This window comes from Capra hircus, chromosome 5 (genome assembly GCF_001704415.2).
Source record: "Capra hircus breed San Clemente chromosome 5, ASM170441v1, whole genome shotgun sequence".
Taxonomy (NCBI): domain Eukaryota; kingdom Metazoa; phylum Chordata; class Mammalia; order Artiodactyla; family Bovidae; genus Capra; species Capra hircus.
Window position 1 is genome coordinate 5165649 of NC_030812.1, and position 24311 is coordinate 5189959.

At 41.8% G+C, this 24311-nt stretch overlaps 1 long non-coding RNA gene across 1 annotated transcript in view; it reads right to left on the minus strand.

The window, feature by feature from the left end:
• The window catches only part of LOC108636124, a 58013-nt gene that overhangs the window by 14108 nt on the left and 19594 nt on the right, over positions 1–24311 (minus strand). The window contains exon 2 of the long non-coding RNA XR_001918148.1: positions 23973–24114. This is a non-coding gene — a long non-coding RNA (uncharacterized LOC108636124). The remainder of the gene's footprint in view (positions 1–23972; positions 24115–24311) is intronic.

The following is a 24311-nucleotide window of genomic DNA, read 5'->3' on the forward strand; positions in this document are numbered from 1 at the left end:
GCCACTGTTCCTTACCTTGGACGAGGGGTATCTCCTCACAGCTGCCCCTCCTGACCTTGAAAGGAGCAACCCCACGTCCAAGGAGTGGCGGCTGCTCAGGCACAGGAGGGCCGAGAGGAGCTACTCCACATTCAAGGTCAGGAGGGGCAGCTGTGAGGAGATACCCCTCATTCATTATTAGAGAAATGCTAATCAAAACTACAATGAGGTATCACCTCACAGCGGTCAGAATGGCCAGCGTCAAAAAAATCTACAACAGTAAATGCTGGAGAGGGTGTGGAGAAAAGGGAACCCTCCTACACTGTTGGTAGGAATGTAACATGGTACAGCCACTATGGAAAATACTGTGGTGGTTCCTTAAAAAATACTGAACATAGAGCTATGATATGACCCAGCAATTCCCTCCTGGGCATGTATCCAGAGAAAACCATAATTCAAAAGGATGCAAGCATCCCAGTGTTCATGGCATCACTATTTACAGTAGCCTGGACATGAAAGCAACCTAAACACCCGTCTACAGAGGAACGGATAAAGCAGATGTGGTGTGAACACACACACACACACACACACACACAATGTAATATTACTCTGCCATAAAAAGGAGTAAAATAGTGCCATTCGCACAGATATGAATGGACCTAGAGATTGTCACACAGAGTGAAATAAGTGAGAAAGAGAAAAGCAGATATTGTATAATATCGCTACATGTGGAATCTAGACGGATGGTACAGATGAACTTATCCGCAAAGCAGAAATAGAATCACAGATATGGAGAACAACTTTCTGATTTGTGAAATGTGAGATTGATCCCTGGGAGCCAAGTGGTGGGGTGGTCACCAGGTGCGCCTCCCCCAGCCCTAAGTGGGCTAGTGCTCAGGGCAGGGGTAGATGTCTACTTGGGGAGGAAAGAAAGGCAGCATCTACTAATTGGTTTTGGCAAAACAATTTCAAAAAAATTTTTTGCTCTATATAGGAAATAGGTAATGAATCTCATGCTATATTTTATGTCTTAGTTGTGTTTGAACATATTTTTATTTTTGGAGATACATCAAAATAAATAATAGCACTTGTTGTAAAAACAAGGAGGGGATGGGAGACGGAAGTGGGACGAATGGGGAGATTGGGATCGACATATATACACAGCTGATACTGTGTATAGAACAGATAGGGCTTCCCAGGTAGCACAGCAGTAAAGAATCTGCCTGCTAATGCAGGAAGCACAAGAGACATGGGTTCAATTCCTGGCTTGGGGCCCGATTACCTGAAGTAGGAAATGTCAACCCTACTCAGTGATCTGCAGTGGCCTAAATGGGAAGGAAATCTAAAACAGAGTGGATATACGTATATGTATAACTGATTCACTTTGCTATACAGCAGAAACTAACACATATTATAAAGTAACTATACTCCAATAAAAATTTATTTGGAGGTATCTCCAAAAATCAAAATGTTTTCAAACACAAGTAATATATAAAATACAGCATAAAATGAGATTCATACCTCTTTCCTACATAAAGCAAAAATATTTTTTTGAAATTGTTTTGCTAAAACCAATTAATAGATCCTATTTTTCTCTCCTCCCCAAGTAGGCACCTCCCCCTGCCCTGAGCACTAGCTCACTCAGGTACAATCAAAAGGTGGGCCAAAGAACTAAACGACATTTCTCCAAAGAAGACATACAGGTGGCTAATAAACACATGAAAAGATGCTCAACATTGCTCATTATTAGAGAAATGCAAATCAAAACCACAATGAAGTATCACCTCACACTGGTCAGAAAGACCACCATCAAAAAGTCTACAAACAATAAATGCTGGAGAGGGTGTGGAGAAAAGGGAACCTTCTTATACTGCTGATGGGAATGCAAACTGGTACAGCTGCTATGGAGATCAGTGTGGACATTCCTTAAAAACTGGAAATAGAACTGCCATATGACCCAGCAATCCCACTGCTGGGCATACACACCGAGGAAACCAGAATAGAAAGAGACACGTGTACCCCAGTGTTCATTGCAACACCTTTACAATAGTTATGACATGGAAGCCACCTAGATTCCATCAGCAGATGAGTGGATAAGAAACCTGTGGTACATATACACAATGGAGTATTACTCAACTATTAAAAAAGAACACATTTGAGGTATTTCTAATGAGGTAGATGAAACTGGAGCCTATTATATAGAGTGAAGTGAAGTCAAAAAGAGAAACACCAATATAGTATATTAACACTATATATAAGGAATTTAGAAAGACAGTAACCACGATCCTATATGCAAGGCAGCAAAAGAGACACAGATGTAAACAACAGACTTTTGGACTGTGTGGGAGAAGGCGAGAGTGGGATGATATGGCAGAATTTACATATTACCATATGTAAAATAGATGACCAGTGCAAGTTTGATGCATGAAGCAGGGTACTCAAAGCCAGTGCTCTGGGACATCCCAGAGGGATGGGGTGGGGAGGTAGGTGGGAGGGGGGTTCAGGATTGGTGGACACACGTGCACCCATGCTGATTCATGACAGTGTATGGCAAAAACCACCACAATATGGTCAAGTAATTTTCCTCCAATTAAAACAAATGAATTTTTAAAGTGTCTCTTATTTTAAATATGATACTGTAGAATTCAAAGGCAGATTTGTAAAATCCATTCTTTATTTCGCACACCCCACATACCCGACATTCTGCAAAGCACAGGCCTTTATTTAATTATCCAACCATCCCACCAGGCAGATATTAAGACACTTTGCAAACAAGGTATGCCTGTGCTCAACTGTGTCTGACTCTCTGCAACCCCATGGACTGTAGCCCACCAGGCTCCTCTTCCATAGGATTTCCCAGGCAAGAATACTGAAGCGGGTTGCCATTCCCTTTTCCACAGGGTCTTCCTGACCCAGGGGGATCCAGCTCGAGTCTCCTGCATTGCAGGAAAATTCTTTACCACTTGTGCCACCTGGAAGCCTTTACAGACAAAGCAGTGATTCATGTTGATGTTTGGCAGAAACCAACACAATTCTGTAAAGCAAGTATCCTTCAATTAAAAAAAAAAGAATTTAAAAGAAAAAAAAAGTTAAAGTTCTTCTCTCCACATCAAAAAGAGAAACAAAAACATTTCTCTACCTCCGAAGTCTGCCCCACTGCATAACACTGGTTTGCCTCATCAAGATTAAGCCTCCAGTTTCCATCCTTCTGTTCTCTGGCCATGTAGGGTCAGAAAAGTCATTAAACCTGAGCCTCTCGCTTATTCATTCACACTGTAAAGGGAACTCCATGATCTCCAAGATCTCCTCTAAAACTTCAGTTCAGGGCCATGGTTCTGCAAGGTGATATGAGAAACACAGCAACACTTCAGGCTTGCGATGGGAAGATCGTTAACCTCTGAAGAGCTACAGATTATTAATAATCACCCACAGGTAATATGGAGTCTGTCACGTATGATGATTCAGTGAATGGAGGGAGTCTGCGTGCCCAGCAAATCCCTACCTGGTCTGCAATAAAAAGTACACCCCACAGGCAAAGCGAAATCGCCTGATCTATGAACTGCCAGAAATGGCATTCCTCTCATGTTTATAGAGGGCCCTGGTGTTATAATTAAGGAACCCAGTGGGTAGCCTGTGTTCACTGCTCACTAAATGAATTCTGATGTGCTTCAATCAGGAAAAACGTGACTGTATGAGATTTCTGACTTTTAGTGTTCCTACTCCTCCCTTGATATTTCAAATCAACTATGGCTTCCCTCAGCTCAGCTTTGATTATCTAATTTGACACTAATTGCTGAGCTCTCTGTAAGAAACCATACAACTGCTCTGCGTACAATTCTCCGTGTCTAGGAAATCAGCTTTCATATGCATCTCTCTCTTTGTACTTCTGAAAACTGAGTAAGATGCTTACTCAGTTTGTAAGTAAGTTTACAAGTAAAGAATCTGCCTGCAGTGCAGAAGACCTGGGCTTGAGCCCTGGGTCAGGAAGATCCCCTGGAGAAGGGAATGGCAACCCACTTCAGTATTCTTGCCAAGAGAATTCCATGGACAGACCACGGGGTCGCAGAGAGTCAGACACGACTGAGCAGCTAACACATTACACTCCTTATAGTTCGTACATAAGGGGTTTGAGACTGACCCAAGAAAAATACCTGATAGTAGGGATTACAATTAGTCATGGCAACAGTTAGAACTTTTGAAACTTTCTTCTTTAAACTCTGAATAATTTCCCAGGGTGATCTAAGTGTATTGGGAAGAACATTGGGTTTAGAGTCAAAGAGATCTGAAACCACATTTGAGCTCCACAATTTATTAGGTTTTCACCTTGGACATCACACTGAATTTCATTTCCTTACCTGTCAAGTGTCATCATTAATAGTCATTTCACAGAACTGTTGTGAAGATGCAGTGAGCTTACGTGTGTTAAACCTCTGAATGATTCTGGTATGTTGTTCTGAATTAACATAACATCCACCATTTATTAAATTCCTGCTATATGCCAGGCTCTGGACCAAGACCTTCATGCAAATCAACTATAGAGGTCACAACAACCCAGGTGAGTCCTGTGTTATTAACTGTGTCCAACTGAAGGCATATACAGGCAAAGCAATCGACCCAAGTTCCTCTTGCCAGGTAAGCAGCAACCTGGGATGACCATGCATCTTTTTATTTTCACATGCATCAGAATAGACAGGAATCAAAAATGCGTAATTTGAGGGGCTTCCCTGGTGGCCCAGTGGTTAAGAATCCACACTACAAATTGGGAGATTCAGTCACTGGTCAGAGAACTAAAGCTTCCACGTGCCGCTGAGCAACTGAGTCTGTGCACTACCGCTACTGAGCCCACGCGCCGCAGCTAACAACTGCAAGGAAACATCCCACATGATGCAACTAAACTCCCTGCAACCAAATAAATACATATTTTTTTTTAATGTGTAATTTGAAATATTCACTCCTCTGGAAAACAGAAAACTCAATTCAGAGAAGTCTCATCAATGAAGAAAATGTTTCCAATGATATACTTGAGGGAAGGAAGGTGTAAAACTGCCCCTCATACACTCAATACTGTGACCCATCCAAACGGGTCCAAGGGTTACTTTGGCAGATGACTTGATAGGGAGCTGGTTAAAGGGATGGAAAGATGCACAATCATGTGACACAGGGATTCCACAGGGAATTCAGATGAATTCAGCTAAATAGGGTTTCAGCTGGAGTTCTGTGGCTGCCCACATATCCCTGAACCAATGGTTTCTACATGGGCCTTATCACAGACCAAGTGGACTGTCCTTGCTTTTTGGGAGCTATAACACACAGGACAATCTCTAAAGACAGCTTAATCATCAGGAAGGAAGAATACTTAATAGCACACTGATATTTGAAATGGAATGCTGTTACACTCCCGAGTTGAAAGAGGTGTTAAGCAGGCAGGTTCAACATTAGTTTCAACACTAAAGCAACCTCACATCACAATTCCCTTTAGAAACTTGAGGTCAATACCATGCCTTACTCCCCCGACACTTTCAATCACTGTTTCAAAGATATGTCCCTCCAGTCAACTATCCTGCCTTTAACCCTTAACATTAGACTAATTTTTGGATCAGGGAAAACCAAATGCCCTGATCCAAATGTCAAAACCTAATAAATTGTGGAGCTCAAATGTGGTTTCAGATCTCTTTGACTCTAAACCCAATGTTCTTCCCAATACACTTAGATCACCCTGGGAAATTATTCAGAATTTAAAGAAGAAAGTTTCAGAAAGTTCTAATTATTGCCATGACTAATCATCTCCTATTCACTCCCAGATCTTCCTGCTTTCCCTATAGAACCTCATTTCCCGATCATCAAATCCAGTGTATTTTTCATCCTCCAAAAGAGAATCTTTCACTAGGCCTTTGCTGAACTCGAGCCTGGTCTTCCCCCGGGTACTCTTCCGTCTGCAGCCCTCTCTAAGGGTGCCTTTTAGTCTCGCGAGCCTCACTTGACACGAGGCTTGGAGGTGGGCCAGCACCCTCTGCAGGCTTGTGTCTTCTAGTTATTCAATCCTAAACGCCTTTTTCTTCATGATCGTCAACCAACCCCCTCACATTCGTCCCCAAGCATGAACAGCGGCTGATTCACACTCTCCTCTCCACCCTAGCCTTACAGTCACTGGCGTGGTTTCATAATCTCTGTGCAAGCCCATAAAATGCCTTTGCCCGCAGTTCCTAGCCTTTCTCAATCTCATAACCTTCGATTCTACTCTAATTCTGTCACCGGCATATATAACCACACCCAGAAACTTGTCCCAGAGAATTGCCTCACTGATGAAAACTTAATCACCAATATCCCACAACCTGACCACACAACCTACTTAAACTTCCTGTCCTGTCAACTCTTTTAAACTTGTTTTTCAACTTCATAAAAAAAAAAGAATACTAGTCTTTTGACCCATTTCCCCAGGAACCCATTTTCCCTGATCAATCAGTTCCCTTCTGCCCTCATTTCCCTTCCTCTTCTAGCCTTAATTAAGCTCTTCAAATATTCTCTTATCAGTAACTTTGACTTTCTCATTCCATTGTGCTTCCTCTAAAATCCTGAGCTTGAACCTGTACTCGGGCATCCAGGCAAAGAAGAAAAAAGTATCGTACAACATACTTCTGCAACTCCACGTCTTCTTCCTTAGCTATGCCTCGATATTTTTCTGTGCAGTTCTCTCTCATTGTCATTTCCCACAAAGATTGCTTCAGCTCTTTACCACACTCAGTTACCTATGTTCTTACACCCAGGAGACGCCCTTACCTCTGTCTTCACCAAAGACACAAAGTGATCAGGTAGGAATTACCTCACCTAATTCCTCTCCTCTCTCCACTCACACAACCATCTTATCAGCCTCTTCCCTTACCTCCTTTCTGCCCATTCCAGAGACAGTATCTCAAAGTCTTATCTCAAATTAATCCTCTGGTTCACACCCTCTTATCCTTTAACAATCCATGCATTAAAGAAACTGAAAAAGGAACTATAAAATATTTTGAACTAAAGAAAAATTAAACAGAATGTATCAACATTTGTGGAGTTATACTAAAGTATTAGGGGAAATGTAAGCATTAATCTTGTGCATTATAAAAGAAGATCTCAAATCGATGACCTAACTTTATCCTTAAGAAACTAGATACGTTAAGTGAAAAATATACCCAAATTAAGCAGAAGAAAGGAAATAGTAAAGACCAGAAATGAAATCAATGAAACAGAAAACAGAAATTCGGTGAAAAAAAAATCGGTTCCTGAGAACGATGAAATTGATAAACCTCGACACAGACTGAAGGAGAAGAAGAAGAACACCAACAATACCAGCAACATCAACAACAAAGAGGGAGAAGATATCAGTTACCAAGCTCAGGAAGAAGAGATATAATACCATTACAGATTCTGATATTTTAAAGGAGTTAATATGTTATCAAGAGCTTTATAAAAATAATTTTGACTACTTAAATGAAAAAATTTATTGAAGATAATACCTACCAAAGCTCATTTAAAGAAATAGATAACCTGTATAGCCATATATCTACTAAAGACATTCAACCTGTTTTTCAAAACCTTCCTGCAAAGAAAGCCCCACGCCCAGATGGCTTCACTGGTGATGTCTTCCAATCATGTAAGAAAGAAATATCAATTCATACAAACTCTTCCAGAAAATGAAAAGAAAAGAATACTTCCCAATTTGTTCTTTGAAGCCAGAATTACCACAATACCAAAGATGTTACAAGAAATGAACACTACAGAGCAATATTTTTCATGAACACAGTTTTTGTTTCAAAAGCAAAAAACACGTTTTTTGTTTTAGCTACCACATGTTTAATTTACTGCTGCCATTTTTACTCTCTCAGGCCAACTGGACTAATACCACACATTTTCTGCAAATAGATACAATATATTTTATGATTTCTGTAGTTGTGACAATTTTACAAGTTACCCAATTCAACCTGGCTGTATATGATTTTTGCTAAGTACCAAACTTAAAAGGAAAAGGGAAAACCAGAGGAATAGAATTAACTTCCCTAAATCCTCACACCTTAATTCTTATTCTCATAAATAAAAATACAAAAAAGTTTATAAAAGTTCATCCTGTGTTATGAAATGATAAATATGGATTGTGTGTAGATTCTTTGATTATGTTCCTGGCTTTAGCAAATACCATAAATATTATATGCAGAGCAAAATGTTCCTTTATTGATAGTTAGGGAGTTTGGGATGGGCATGTACACACTGCTATATTTAAAATAGATAACAAACAAGTACCTACTGTATAGCACGGGAAACTCCGCTCAGTGTTATGTGGCACTCTGGATGGGAGGAGAGTTTGGAAGAGAATGGAGACATATACAAGTATGACTGAGTCCCTTTACTGTTCACCTGAAACTATTACAACATTGCTTATTAACCGTCTATACCCCAATACAAAAAAAGTTTTTTAAAATGCTCCTTTATTAAAAAAAAAAAAAAGACATGATCTTTCTTTAGAACACTTAAGTAATCTTTGAATTGATGCATGAGATTTTGCTATTCCTTGGTACACTTAAATCTCTTCAAAATATCAGTAAAAGCTGTCATTAATTTCAACGATTATTAAGTAATTTAAGCATCTTAGTTATTCTTATAACAACCATATGAGAAGTGTTTATTTTCATTTTTATAGAAGAGGAAACTGAAGTTTAAAGAAATCAAATAACTTTCCAATTTCACAGTTAGTAAGTGGTAGTACTGAACCTGAACTGAAGTCTATGCAGTTTCAGAGCTGAAATTTGAGTTTTTAATAACAATGTATATTTTGCCTCCTCAAATGTACCTCTTACGCACAAGTGAGTTTTTACACTCATACCATCTTGCTGCTGCTAAATGGAGGGGTATAAAATAGTCTTTCTGCTATCACAAGGCAATGAACTTAAGATACTTTTCCAATGTGCAAAAAGTAAGCTAAATTCTAAAATAAATCTCAAATCACAAAGTTCAAGTATTTTAACTCAATAAAAGATATATCTCTTTCCCAATTTGTAAATGATTTTCAATTATCCCTGTTTCTATTCCCTTTAGTCACTTGTATAACTTAATTTCAGCATGTGGAGCACACAAATATCTTTGAATAAGCAAAAGCAATGATTATTCATTGGAAATTGAGAGAATTTCATGTCATGACAGTAATCCAAATCAAAATAGAATTTCCTTAAGCTTCACACCTTTTTAGGTGCATCATACATTTTATAAGTTCACTGCTAATCTGTGATATGGCAATGTGTAAACAAACAATGTGATATGGCATACAGTAAAATGAGAGGCATTTTTCTGCTATTCTAGAAGCTAACAAATTGCACACTAATTGCCAAAATACCTAATTCCTTTGCAAATCAACCTTTATTGCCTCTGCCGCAGATTTAGTTTGGTTAACAGTATTGAAAATTATGTAAGTAATAATAACAACAAATGATATTTGGAGAAGGAAATGGCAACCCACTCCAGTATTTTTGCCTTGAAAAATCCCATGGACAGAGGAGACTGGTGAGCTACAGTCCATAAGGCTGCAAAAGAGTCAGACATCACTTAGCAACTAAATAGCAACAATATTAAAATTTAAAATACCAGGGTAATATCATCAGTAAAATATGTATTGATTAAAAATGCAGTTGCTTTATGGGACAAACATATTTCTTAACCATGTTCGTGTATGCATATCCAATTTTTCATATTTCAGGTCAAAGGTATCTTCAGATAAGTCTAGGAAATGAAAAAGAAGAACAATTCAATTAGGGGCCTGAGAGAGGGTTAAACATGCCTCTCCATCAATGTACAGTTCAGTCATAGAGTTTGCGGCTGTTCCTCAAGTGCTCTCTCTTTTGGCCCCACTGATGCTAAACACCACTGCTATTGGCAGCCCAGCATTTACTCTCTCAGGAGGAGAACTGTGATAGAGCTGGCATGCCAACTTAGCCTGCGGATTTTCTAAATTCCAGCTGAGCCATGCTCTATAGACTGGGCTTTGGAGATGTGAACTGTTATCAAGCAGGAAGTAAGATAAAACACTGGGCTAAGTTCACTTTGGGCCACTGACTTATCTGAACCGCTATTCCCAGAAAAGGCAGCACAAGGCAATTCCACTCTTCATTTTTCTCAGGATTCTTACTTGACTTTGTCATTTTATCCCTCCTTGGCTACTAAGCAACATGAAATCAGTAAAATTCCCTGAAGTTTCTTCTACAGCACATACAGACATCTTCAGTGCCTAGATATCTGCTTTACTGAGGCAATTTGAGAAAAAAAGAAATGAGATGATAAATATGTCAATATGATTGACAAGAAACTTCATTTTGTAAAGGTCTGCTGCTGCTAAGTCACTTCAGTGGTGTCTGACTCTGTGCGACCCCAGAGACGGCAGCCCACCAGGCTCCCCTGTCCCTGGGATTCTCCAGGCGAGAACACTGGAGTGGGTTGCCATTTCCTTCTCCAATGCATGAAAGTGAAAAGTGAAAGGGAAGTCGTTCAGTCGTATCTGACTCTTAGTGACCCCATGGACTGCAGCCTACCAGGCTCCTCCATCCCTGGGATTTTCCAGGCAAGGGTACTGGAGTGGGGTGCCATTGCCTTCTCCGTTGTAAAGGTCTAGGGACCTTCAAAAGAGAACTGCCTGGAGAAAGCATTCAGCCTGTGGATCAACATTACTCCTAAGGACGAAGCCATCTTTAAAGAAACCTAAACCTGAGTTAGGATTCTCCATGACTCCCAAGTCTTTTCATGTTGCAATTAAACATGTCATTGTCCACGGTGGATGAACAGAATTTAGCAAGGGTTAACCAGATGCCAAAGGTTAGGGGGGAAAACTACGCTGAGATTAACCCTCGCAGATACATCAGAAACTGCTGATGGGCAGAACAGCAGTTTCTGGACAGGAAATTAGAAAACTTACCTTTCAGTATCGCCTGACGTGAGCAACAGAAGGAAGAGCAAGGGTGGTGGTAGGAAGAGGTCAGTAACGTGTTTCTTTCAAGCTTTTATAGATAAAATTTCAAGATTATTCTCCCTAGCATTATCTAGAATTGGGGCTCAAATGTGTGCCCTTATAGGCACATCTCTAGAACCAACATCTAAAGAATATGAGAGTAATTGTTTTAGTTTCCTGTCCTGTGTGAAGTCAACATAAAATGAAAAGGCTTTTTCCTGAATGCAAAGGTAAGTAATAACAGTCGCCATTGTTTATCACTTGCTAGACACAGATCGAAGCACTTTATCTACATTAACAACCAGATGCGGTAGTTACTTGTGTCACCGCCAGTTCACAGCTGAGAGGCTGGGGCTCAGAGGGAGTAGCCAACTTGTCCTCACTATCAGTGACTGATTCGAGAATCTTCTCTTAGAAACCTTCTGGCCTTGCCCCCTCCAGGCTTCCTGGATCACTCCCTCCCTGAAGCTGCACTACACCCGGCACATTCCCCCCTCCACAGTACCCATCACACACTGTACTATGATTATCTGTCTGCACATCTGTATCCCCAGCAAGACTGTGCCCCTAGAGGGTGGCAACACTGTCGTGGGCTTTTGTATTCCCAGTATCTGTTATGCTGGTTGATATACATCATAGGGACCCAAAAAATGCTTATGAGCAAATGATTAAATGAATAGATGGAGCAAATCATTTTAAAATTAAACATCATTGGAAAAGGACCTATCAATGAAGGAATACCAGAAAAATGAAACAGAGCAGGACCCTATGGGGTTCCTGGGCATGGACCTTTCAGACAGTTGCTAATCAGGGAAGGGAGGGGACATAGAGACAAGGGAGGGTCACCCAAGGGACAATAGTGCAGCCTGGGGATAGGGCCCTGGTTCCACCTCAAGGGATACACGTAACCATGTCTGTGAGATCTTTATAGAACTAAACCCCCCAACAGATGGAAGATATTAGCATTCTTCATTACAGAGAAAACATCTGAGGGCAGATTACAGGAACCACAGAAGCTCATCAGAGTACCTGAGGTCAGACGAAAGGAGTGGAGGGCCTACACCTCTACCTACAACACCAGAGAAGACTCTACACATGGACATCACCTGATGGTCAACACCGAAATCAGATTGATTATATTCTTTGCAGCCAAAGATGGAAAAGCGCTATACAGTCAGCAAAAATAAGACCGGGAGCTCACTATGGCTCAGATCATGAACTCCTTGCTGCCAAATTCAGACTTAAATTGAAGAAAGTAGGGGAAACCACTAGACCATTCAAGTATGACCTAAATCCAATCCCTTATGATTATACAGTGGAAGTGAGAAATAGATTCAAGGGGTTAGATCTGATAGACAGAGTGCGTGAAGAACTATGGACAGAGGTCCGTGACATCGTATAGGAGGCAATGATCAAGACCATGCCCAAGAAAAAGAGATGGGAAAAGGCCATATGTTTGCTTGAGGAGGACTTACAAATAGCTGAGAAAAGAAGAGAAGGGAAAGGCAAAGGAGAAAGGAAAGATATACCCATCTGAATGCAGAGTTTCAAAGGATAGTAAGGAGAAGTAAGAAAGCCTTCCTCAGTGATCAATGCAAAGAAATAGAGGAAAACAACAGAATGGGAAAGACTAGAGAGCTCTTCAAGAAAATTAGAGATATCAAGGGAACATTTCATGCAAAGATGGGCACAATAAAGGACAGAAATGGTATGGACCTAACAGAAGCAGAAGATATTAAGAAGTGGCAAGAATACACAGAAGAACTATGCAAAAAAGATCTTCATGACCCAGATAATCATGATGGTATGATCACTCACCTAGAACCAGACATCCTGGAATGTGAAGTCAAGTGGGCCTTAGGAAGCATCACTATAAACAAAGCTAGTGGAGGTGATGGAATTCCAGTTGAGCTATTTCAAATCCTAAAAGATGATGCTGTGAAAGTGCTGCACTCAACTTGCCAACAAATTTGGAAAACTCAGCAGTGGCTACAGGATTGGGAAAGGTCAGTTTTAATTTCAATCCCAAAGGAAGGCAATGCCAAAGAATGTTCAAACTACCACATGATTGCACTGATCCCACACACCAGTAAAGTAATGCTCAAAATTCTCCAAGCCAGGCTTGAACAGTATATGAACCGTGAACTTCCAGATGTTCAAGCTGGATTTAGAAAAGGCAGAGGAACCAAAGATCAAATTACCAACATATTTTGGATGATTGAGAAAGCAAGAGAGTTCCAGAAAAACATCTACTTCTGCTTTACTGATTATGCCAAAGCCTTTGACTGTGTAGATAACAACAAACTGTGGAAAAGTCTTCAAGAGATAGGAATACCAGACCACCTGACCTGCCTCCTGAGAAATCTGTATGCAGGTCAAGAAGCAACAGTTAGAACTGGACATGGAACAACAGACTGGTTCCAAATAGGAAAAGGAGTAGGTCGAGGCTGTATATTGTCACCCTGCTTATTTAACTTATAAGGAGAATACATCATGAGAAATGCCAGGCTGATGAAGCACAAGCTGGAATCAAGATTGCCGGGAGAAATATCAATAACCTCAGATATGCAGATGACACCACCTTTATGGCAGAAAGTGAAGAACTAAAGAGCCTCTTGATGAAAGTGAAAGAGGAGAGTGAAAAAGTTGGCTTAAAGGTCAACATTCAGAAAACAAAGATCACGGCATCCGGTCCCATCACTTCATGGCAAATAAATAGGGAAACAATGGAAACAGTGGCTGACTCTATTTTCTGGACTCCAAAATCACTGCAGATGGTGACTGCAGCCACGAAATGAAAAGACACTTACTCCTTGAAAGGAAAGCTATGACCAACCTAGACAGCATATTGAAAAGCAGAGACATTACTTTGCTGACAAAGTCTGGCTAGTCAAAGCTATGGTTTTTCCAGTAGCTATGTAATGTTGTGACAGTTGAACTGTGAAGAAAGCTGAGCGCTGAAGAATTGATACTTTTGAACTGTGGTGTTGGAGAAGACTCTTGAGAGTCCCTTGGACTGTAAGGATATCCAACCAGTCCATCCTAAAGGAAATGAGTCCTGAATGTTCATTGGAAGGACTGATGCTGAAGCTAAAACTCCAGCACTTTGGCCACCTGATGCAAAGAACTGACTCCTTGGAAAAGACCCTGATGCTGGGAAAGATTGAGGACAGGAGGAGAAGGGACGACAGAGGATGAGATGGTTGGATGGCATCACTGACTCGATGGACATGGGTTTGTGTGAACTCCGGGAGTTCGTGATGGACAGGGAGGCCTGGCCTGCTGCAGTTCATGGGGTTGCAAAGAGTCAGACACGACTGAGCACCTGAACTGAACTGAATGTGAGGAAACACGTCCAAGAGTTATTCTAACACTTTAGAGCTGATATTCTCATATTGCCCTCTCCTCATTCTCCTATCTGTTCAAAGAGTCAGTGAGTAACATGCTTCTCAAACAGAATGGCACAGGCTGAAAGGCAAGGTGGGAAGAGCGCCAGATTTAGAGACCAACTTGCGTTTGAGACCTGACTCTACTGAGCTTGGTCAAATCAACCATCTAAGTTGCCTTTTTTCATCTGTGAGATAGGATCACCCCCACCCATGCACCTATCTCACAGTCCATGTAGTGGTTCAGAGAGATCATACTATATATGTGAATGAATTCAGTAGGTGAAAAGAATAGCGCAAAAGTTAATGACAATAATAGACATTATGGTCTGGCTAACTTCTACTCATGTAGCATGGGAACACAGATGGGAACTAGTTTCTAAAGAGCAACCACTCAAGCTAGGCACTGTGAAAGCGGTTTAGGTACATAATCTCACTTAAGCCCCCACCAGCCCTGGGGAGTATAGATGCCAACATGTGAACTTCACAAATGAGAAAAAACATGAGTGTTAGGTGGCTGAGTGAATTATCCAAAGCTATTTGTACAGGGCCAAGCTGGGAACTGGTGTCATATCTCATTGATTTTGAAGCATATTGTTTCATCAACATTCTGCTGCCTTCATGGAGTATCAGTTGTCATTATACAAAATTACCTGAAAATTTGAACTTACAGTTAAAAGTTCTATTTGTCAGGATGCAGAAAAACTTTGAATATTTGTTCAAACCTATTGGCACCTTTCAAACTGGAGTCTTTTGAGACTGAAGCAGCCCTTTTATCTAGAGTTTAAGAGGGGTGATAAATGACAGCACTCTGCCCTGCACAAGCTCGAACGCACAGAGCGACGGACATAGGCCTGAGATGGACAGAGACTGGGATACACTTACTGACACCGCGGGGCCGAAGGATGTGTCTGGCTCCTTACGTCCGACCCCATTAAGCAGCCTTCTCCTCCCCAGCCACTGGTATCATTCAACATCCACAAGCCAGGCCAAGCAGACAGCTCACCTTGTGGCAGAGAGCAGGTGAGACCACACTTTTTAGTGGACAGACAGACGAAATAAGAGAGACACGGAGGAGCTAACTGAGCTCTGTTTGTTCTTCCTTTCAAATCGGCTAAGCGCTGCTGCGATGAGGGGGAGTGAAGAGAGAGAGCCTGGAAGAAACCCACCCACGGTCTGCCTTCCAAAACCTCGAGTGAATTTCCTGTCTCTCCATGGAAATATGATGAGTAGGGAATGGAACCACTTTGGGATTTGGGGGTTTTCTATTTTGAAAATCGGAGGGGTCTCCTCTGGAAATGTAGGCCAGTAAGGACTAATTTTCCGGAGAAGGCAATGGCGACCCACTCCAGTACCCTTGCCTGGAGAATCCCATGGGTGGAGGAGCCTGGTAGGCTGCAGTCCAAGGGGTAGCTAAGAGTCGGACACGACTGAGTGACTTCACTTTCATGCTTTGGAGAAGGACATGGCAACCCACTCCAGTGTTCTTGCCTGGAGAATCCCAGGGACGGAGGAGCCTGGTGGGCTGCTGTCTATGGGGTCGCACAGAGTTGGACACGACTGAAGCGACGACTTAGCATCTGTACCAGTAGCAAGGACTAATTTACTCTTTTAGCTATACCAATTGGAAATAATGAAAAGACAGCTCTTAGGGCATAATATACAGAAGCTTCAAGACTCTGTTCAATGTGACAGTCCTATTTAGGAGCTGACTCTTGCCCTCAAACATCAAAGGCAAATTTTCTTAAAGGATAACTAAGGTTCAGACAAATTGTTTCCCTGTCTACACCCACAAATGAATAAACTTTTTCTGAATATTCCTTGTGCTACTCCCCTTTAGCCAGCCAGGCCTGTAGTCAGAATGTGGCTGTATCTCACTGTGTTATAGAATGTTGGCTAGGCAATGCATATGTATTTATTAAACACCTACTATTCGCCGAGCAGTGAGAAAACAGACAGGGGCTATCCAGGAGCCTCCATTCTTGTAAGGGAGAGATGGACTATAAGCGTGTAAACAAATAAGATATTTTATGATACCTATAAGCACGTGAGGAAGAAAAATAGGATAGTATGATAAAGAGGAGCCTTATTTGTGAAATGCACCATGAGAAGTTGGCAGCAGTATGAGGATCTGGGGAAGAGCAGTCAGGAAGAAATAGCAGGCCTTGAAATGGGCATGAGCTTAATGTCTTTTCAAGGGGTGAGGGAAAAAGGCCAAAATCGCCTAACAGGCAGGAATGAGAGAGAAAACAGGATGATAAGGCCAGACAGGGAGCCACACACTGGACTCTGTAGACCTGTGGACAGTGTGAAAGAGTTTCAGTTTTATTCCTGGAATAACGGAGAAGCTACTGGAGGGTCTGACCAGGAAATGGCTGGGTCTGACGTGCGCACAATCACTCGATGCCGTGAAAGGACGGACTGCAGGCGGGCAGGGTGGACAGGATCGACTGAGACCCGCGGGCAGGTTGAGCCAGAGCTTGGAGCTGATGGAAAGTGATGTGACCCAGGATACATTAATATTTAAGAGGTGGCATTGATGGGAGATGCTGACACAGGTTTAATGTGAGTGCGAGAAAAAGAGGGGAAGGACAGATGAATCCTTAGTGTGGGAATTAACAGTAAACAGTAACAAACAATGGGATTATGGACCACCATGGCGAAGACCTAAGGGATGTGGGCTGGGGCGGTGCGGGGAGGAAATCACTCAGTTTGGGGCCACATGAAATTTGAGATGACCGTCAAACACCTAAGAAGAGATGTCAGGAGAAAAAGGAACATATGAGCCAGACTTAAGGAAAAATTCTAGGCTGGAAGCGTATCTGAGAGAGTCACTGGGATCTGGTAAAAATCAGTTCAAGAGAGAAGATAGCAGAGAATCAGCTCTGGGAAACTGCAGTGTTTACAGACTTGTGAAGAAGAGCCTGTGAGACAAACAAATGGAAAAGTATCTCTGAGTTTGGTGATAAGGAGCCCTAGGTCAGATTGTGTTCCGAGGACAACGCAGTCAACGGTGTCAAGCACTTCAGTACCAAGGAGGGCAGAGGACCGGGTGCACAGATCTGCTAACCCTGATGGGGACTGTTGCAGTAGTCTTTCGGGACACAGGCCATTGGGCTTCTAAAGTCTTTTCCCATCTTCAGGGTCTGTGATTTTGATGACGTGCCCCAGTCTATCAATATTTCCTCCTTCATTTCTCCCTGAAGTTTTCTTTGGCGGCTCTTTCAGTTGTCCTCACTTTCCCAGCTAACTCAAAATGGCCAGTAATTTTACCTGAAAGAAAGTTAAGTAAAATGAAACAGTGCAATCCACGAAACTTATGCCTAGGTTTTCCAAAAAGTCAGCAACAATTCTCCTTGGCGCCATAGGAATGCCTTGCTGGAACCAAGCATTTGTGTTGCTTTCTCAGATTGTACTCCATGAATTACTTCACCCCACAGAAGGCCTTGCAGGTCTGGTCTAACAACTTATCTTCAGCTCCAATTATAATCTGCCAGATCACTCCTGGTTTCACATTGCTCTTGGAGATGAATCAGCTTTTTAAGTGGAAGGGAGGGAGCATCATTTTATTAAGAGTTATTGTTAACACTCCGCTTATGCAGAGTTTGCTATGTGTCAGGGATTATTAGTATCATGCCTGAGAAAAAGGAAGAAGGGTGTGTGTGTGCGCCTTGTGCACACAGGTGCATATAACTCTCATACACCTGTAACTCTATATGGATCAGTATGAATCTGATGCAGCGGTTCTCAGGGAGAGAGGAGGGCAATTCTGTACCCCAGGGGAATTTGGCAACAACAGGAGACATCTTTGGTTGTCATATTGGAGGATGCAACTGGCATCTAGTAAGTGGAGGCCGAGGATGTTATTAAACGCTCTATAATGCATAGGGCAGTCTCCTCAACAATAGAGAATTGATTGACCCCAAATGTCAGGACTGCTGGGACTGACATCATGCTGGAAGGGCAGAGAGCCCTAATCTGAATGGAATATTCCATAGTCAGTGCGCATGGTACAGCAACTTCATTGACCTGGCCAGACACATCAATATAACTGATCTATAATGCAATCACTGGTCTGCTACGAACTGTGGGTCTGAGACACCGGCAATGATATACTTCACTAATTTACACAGTTACCTGTGTTAGCTAATGTCTACAGAAAATCATTTTCTAAATTTAAAATGTCAATTTAATATATCTCATTCTAGCCTCAGTTCAATTCAGTTCAGTTGCTCAGTCGTGTCCAACTCTTTGTGACCCCATGAATCGCAGCACGTCAGGCCTCTCTGTCCATCACCAACTCCTCGAGTTCACTCAGACTCACATCCATCAAGTCCATGATGCCATCCAGCCATCTCATCCTCAGTCGTCCCCTTCTCCTCCTGCCCCCAATCCCTCCCAGCATCAGTCTTTTCCAAGGAGTCAGTTATTCGCATGAGGTGGCCAAAGTACTGGAGTTTCAGCTTCAGCATCATTCCCTCCAAAGAAATCTCAGGGCTGATCTCCTTCAGAATGGACTGGTTGGATCTCCTTGCAGTCCAAGGGACTCTCAAGAGTCTTCTCCAACACCACAGTTCAAAAGCATCAATTCTTCGGCGCTCAGCCTTCTTCCCAGTCCAACTCTCACATCCATACATGACTACTGGAAAAACCATAGCCTTGACTAGACGGACCTTAGTCAGCAAAGTAATGTCTCTGCTTTTCAATACGCTATCTAGGTTGGTCATAACTTTTCTTCCAAGGAGTAAGCGTCTTTTAATTTCATGGCTGCAGTCACCATCTCCAGTGATTTTGGAGCCCCCAAAAATAAAGTCTGACACTGTTTCCACTGTTTCCCCATCTACTTCCCATGAAGTGATGGGACCAGATGCCATGATCTTCGTTTTCTGAATGTTGAGCTTTAAGCCAACTTTTTCCACTCCTCTTTCACTTTCATCAAGAGGCTCCTTAGTTCCTCTTCACTTTCTGCCATAAGGGTGGTGTCATCTGCATATCTGAGGTTACTGATATTTCTCCTGGCAATCTTGATTCCAGCTTGTGCTTCTTCCAGCCCAGCGTTTCTCATGATGTATTCTAGCTTGCCTCAAACCTCAGGAAATGGAGCGACCAGCCCTGCTCTGGACTCGGTTTGCTCTTCTCTAATTCAGATGATTTTCTGTTATTACCTGCATGCTCTGGGGCTGGCTTTTTTCTGGACCGCTGAATCACCAGCAGAACACCACCCCCTCCACCCCTCTCTGCAGGCCTCTAAGGAGTCTTCTGTCCTCCCCATGCCCAACAGAGGAGAGACTAAACATAACAGTGCCAGATGAGAGCAAGTGACCAGAGTAGACAGGTGATCAATCTCACACACAGAAGGCCTAGCATGAGATTACCTTCTTCCAGAACCTATCAGTGACTGTATTTGGCAACATCCACAAACGTTTTCTTTATTTTAATGCCTCTTGAGACTCAAATCCCAGTCAAAAATCAAACTGACCTAAATTTAGTAGAGTCAATTCTCTAATCTTAAGGTCACCTGAATATCTAGCCTTCCTTCTACAGTATGACCAAGCCTTTTATCCTCTACTTGGTGGGGAAGAACTTATTTAAACAATATTTATATTATATTCTTAAAATAGACCTGAGCCTAGAGGAGAGAAATATAACTCAACCTCCATAGCAAGACACTGCAGAGCTGCTGGGTGGAGGAGCTTACCACAATCAGAGAAACGTCTTGGGTTTCCATTTAATTCTTATTTGCTCAAATGCCAACGTAATTTTTCCATGAGGAGAATGAAGTCATTCTTCACAGAAAGGGATCACTGTCTCAAAATTCATATGACCAGGAAGCATAAGGCTAATATAATGAGAGGTTTCAGAAATGTGAACTAAAATAAAATGGGCTTAAGAAATGAGAAATCCCTACACGCAACTTAAGCACACAGAGATATATTGGCAGTACTGTGGACTCTTTGCTTTTCTTCCAGGAAAAGGCATTTTCTCATACTTAAGCGCCACGCCATACCACACTGCCCCAGGGCAGCTCACACAACATGGGAACCCAGCAGCCTGGTTCTTCAGGACTTGCTCAGGGCCATGGGGGAGGCAAGTGCCTGCATGGTGGGGTCCTGAAATGGATTAGGGCATATACACCAAGGCATCACAGACCCAGCGAAACAGATGAACACACACACAGATACCATGAAAACAATCTGTTGATTTGTTTCCATCTTGGTTCTTTCGTGCCTCTTCTTTCTCAGCTCACACCAGTGTGCAGTATAGCATGGAGATAAAGAACATGGACCAGATCAAACTCCAGCTGCACCTTGGCCCAGCCACTTGACTGCAGGCAATTCATTTGTCTGTTACTTGGGTTCTCCATCTTCATAATGATGATGAATAATGATAATGGCCACCTAGGGCCACTGTGGTTGTTTAAAAAAAGGTAATACTCGTTTGGGCTTAGCAGAGAGCCTAACATTTGGTAAGCTGATGTATGTGAATCATTATGGCCCACAATTTGGATTCTAAGATTCAAAAGAGCAAAATTTTAGAAGATCTCAAAGATGATCTAACTCAGATCCATTTTAGGAAATAGAAGCTTAGAGAATTTATGTGATGTATCCATGGTTACACAGCTAGTTAGCCATGGAATGAAATTAAAATCCAAGTGCCTTGACCCCTAGACCAGTGCTTTTTGGGGGAGGGGGAAGGTGGGAAGAAGGATAGTGTACCTTTGTTTGAAAAAATATACTAATAGGTTCTCCTGCCAGAAAAATTACAAATACTTCCATGCAGTAGAAATATGTCTTTTAGTCTGTTGTCTGCATTCATTCACCCAGACCACACTTTAGTTGCAGGCAAAACAGCTGGTCCAGCCCAGACTTGTCACACAGTCACCCTGAGCCTCTCAACAAGCCATTATCTGGCAATAGCAGATTGGGACCATCTGTCACTGCAGGGCACATATGGCCCCATTAAACTGTAAGAATAAGGTTGTCACAAAAGGTCATTAACTATGTACCACTTTTCTGTGATGAGCTACAAGCAGGCACAATGATCTTCCCACTTTACCCCAATGTCTCTAACTCTCTCCAGCATTTGGAGAAACTGAGGGCAGATAAATCAGGAGTCTTTGTGTGGTGATCCCTGGCCAGTCCCAGAAAGGACTCCATTCATTTACGTTCCCTTTGGTGAGTCTGTTCTTTTTAAGACTTGTTTCACATGCTCTTCATAAAGAATCCCAGAAGGAGTGAAAGTTTGTAAATCATGTCTAATACAACATAAACATTGGGTTTGTATTAAATACACATGAGAAAAGTATAAGAACAAGGGTGAACTAGACCAACAACCTGCAGTGGATTATCCTGAACAACAGAAAACATGGTCAATAAAGAATCATACCCTTCTTATTTACAAGGACAATTACTAAGCACTAAAAACAAAAAAGCTCAGATACATGGATAGTGCTTTTAAAATATGACAGGAGATCTTTTGACACTTCCTTGATTGCAAGGTAAGGTCTGGGCTTCCTTGGTGGCTCAGTAGGTAAAGAATCCACCTGCAATGCAGGAGATCCGATTTCAATCCTGGGTCGATAAGATCTCCTTGGAGAAGGAAAAAGCAACTCACTCCAATATTCTTGCCCGGAAATCCCATGGATCTTGCTCCCGCAGCTTCACTCAGCAAACACGTCCTCGGAGGCCTCACTGTTTCTCTGTGTGCTGTGCCTTATACCAAGAAGGATCTTCCAACATGGACCAGTCTGGTGAAAGCCTCTCCTCTTCCAGGAGCTAGCCCTAACTCTCCTCATCACAAACATCCTCAGCGCCCTTTTCCAAGTCCCTGTTGCTCTCTGTATCCACCTCCTATCACTTAACTCATGTCTAAGTGATGTGCTAAAGCCAGGGACTCAGACTTATTCATTTTAGAATCTCCACTGTTAGCACAGTGCCCCATTTATCAAAGATATTCAACGAATGTTTGCTGAATGGATAACTCAGTGTGTTTCTTTTCGGTTTTAGCTGCCAAGAAACAAAGCCAAATCTAGTTACCAAGTATAGCAAATAACTCATCCCAGGTGTCTGGTAACATCTGCTTCCTAACTGTTTCAGATGGCCTCTGCTCTCTTTTTAGACATAATTGTCCTATTTTACATTAGGTTTAATATGCATGCTGTTTCAAATGCTTTTAAAAAGAAGGTGGGATATACATTTTGAATAAATCAATAGATACATGAGTTTCTCAAAAGATGCCTGTGTTACACCCATAGCACAGGAGTAAGGGGGGAAAAAATCACTGAAAAATATGCCACACTTCTCAGATCTAATGACTGATGCTTCTTCCTGTTTTCTTGAATGAATGAAAATAGAGAACTATAAGGAAATATCCACTCAGATGAATGTTTATTCATTCAGCAAATAGTTATCGAGCATCTATTTTGTACAAGGCACCTTGGGTGACATGGGCAACAAAGACATGTTTCAGATCCCAAAAATCAACGAGCTTTCTGTATTGTGGGTTAGATGAGACTGGTATATAAACACATGCTAGTGCTGAGTTGCTTCAGTCACGTCCAACTCTTTGCAACCCTCTGGACTGTAGCCCACCAGGTTCCTCTGTCCATGAGACTTTCCAGGCAAGAATACTGGAGTGGGTTGCCATCCCTTCTCCAGGGGATCTTCCCGACCCAGGGATTGAACTCACGTCTCTTACGTCTCCTGCATTGGCAGGCAGGTTCTTTACCCCTAGCTACCTGGGAAGCCCTGATATAAAAATACAGTGCTGCAGAGTAAAAGTGTTACTGTCTCTACTAAGGATGCAAGAGAATATTTCTACCTGTAGGATCAGAAACAGTTTTGTGGGAGGCTCTACCAGCTCTGACCTGGGCTTAAAGATGATCAGGATTTAGACACACAGAGGGAGTTAGACAGAGGAAAGCAATCCAGGATGAAAAAATTACATGAGAATGTATAACAAACCATGATTTGGCTGGATAGTAGCATCAAACATTTCTTGTGCTCTTACTGTGCACCAGGTATCGTATTACAAGGCTTATTTTTTTTTAATCTTCAAATAAATCCATGGGTTAAGCAAATAAAGAAACTGAGGTTTAGAAATTAAGTGACTTAATTAAGGTCACACAGTCAGCAAGTAGCAGAATTGAAATTCAATCAAGGCAGACTCTAGGGTTTTATGCTTATAAGCTCTGAGACACTAACTCAAGGAGTAAAGAGAGGGTAGCGGGGGATGACTAGAAAGAGAGGCTAGAGGCAGATAGCATAGGGCTCCCAAGCCATGATAAGTAACATGATCTTGATTCTGTTAGCAGTACAGAGAAACAGATGACATTTTAAGAGGAAAAAAAATGATACATTTTACAGGATTTATGTAGTTATTGTATGAATAAATGAAACAATGAATGACTTTTTTAGGTTAAATTAGTCAAGCAGAAGTATATATAATAAATTGGAGGAGAGAGAGACTAAAATATTGAAACAAATAATTTTTAAAAAGAGGTATCAGGGACTTGAATAGACAGTGATCATGGGAGAGAAAAGAAAGAAGAAACACTCAGACTGATCAGACACGGATTAATGTCTTGTACCTGAGAAACCGGAAGGACAATCAAGTCATTCAGAGAAAGAAGCAATGAAACTAACCTGGTAGGTGTGTGGGCAGGAGATTCAGGGGCTGGTAGGGACCCACACACCAATGGAGCTGTCTGCAGGATGAGGACTCAGGAGCAACATCAGAGGACAGGATGGAATTGGAAGTCATCCACGCAGAAGAAATCATCAGAACCTTGACACAAAGAAAACTGCTCAGACCAAGTATATGAAAGTGAAAGGATCTCAGATGTAACATTATAAAACACAGTGTTCAAATGGTCAAAAGGCAAATGAAAACATGCTCAGCATCGCTAATTACTAGAGAAATGGAACTCAAAACTATACTGAGGTATCACCTCACACCAGTCAGAATGGCCATCATCAAAGTCT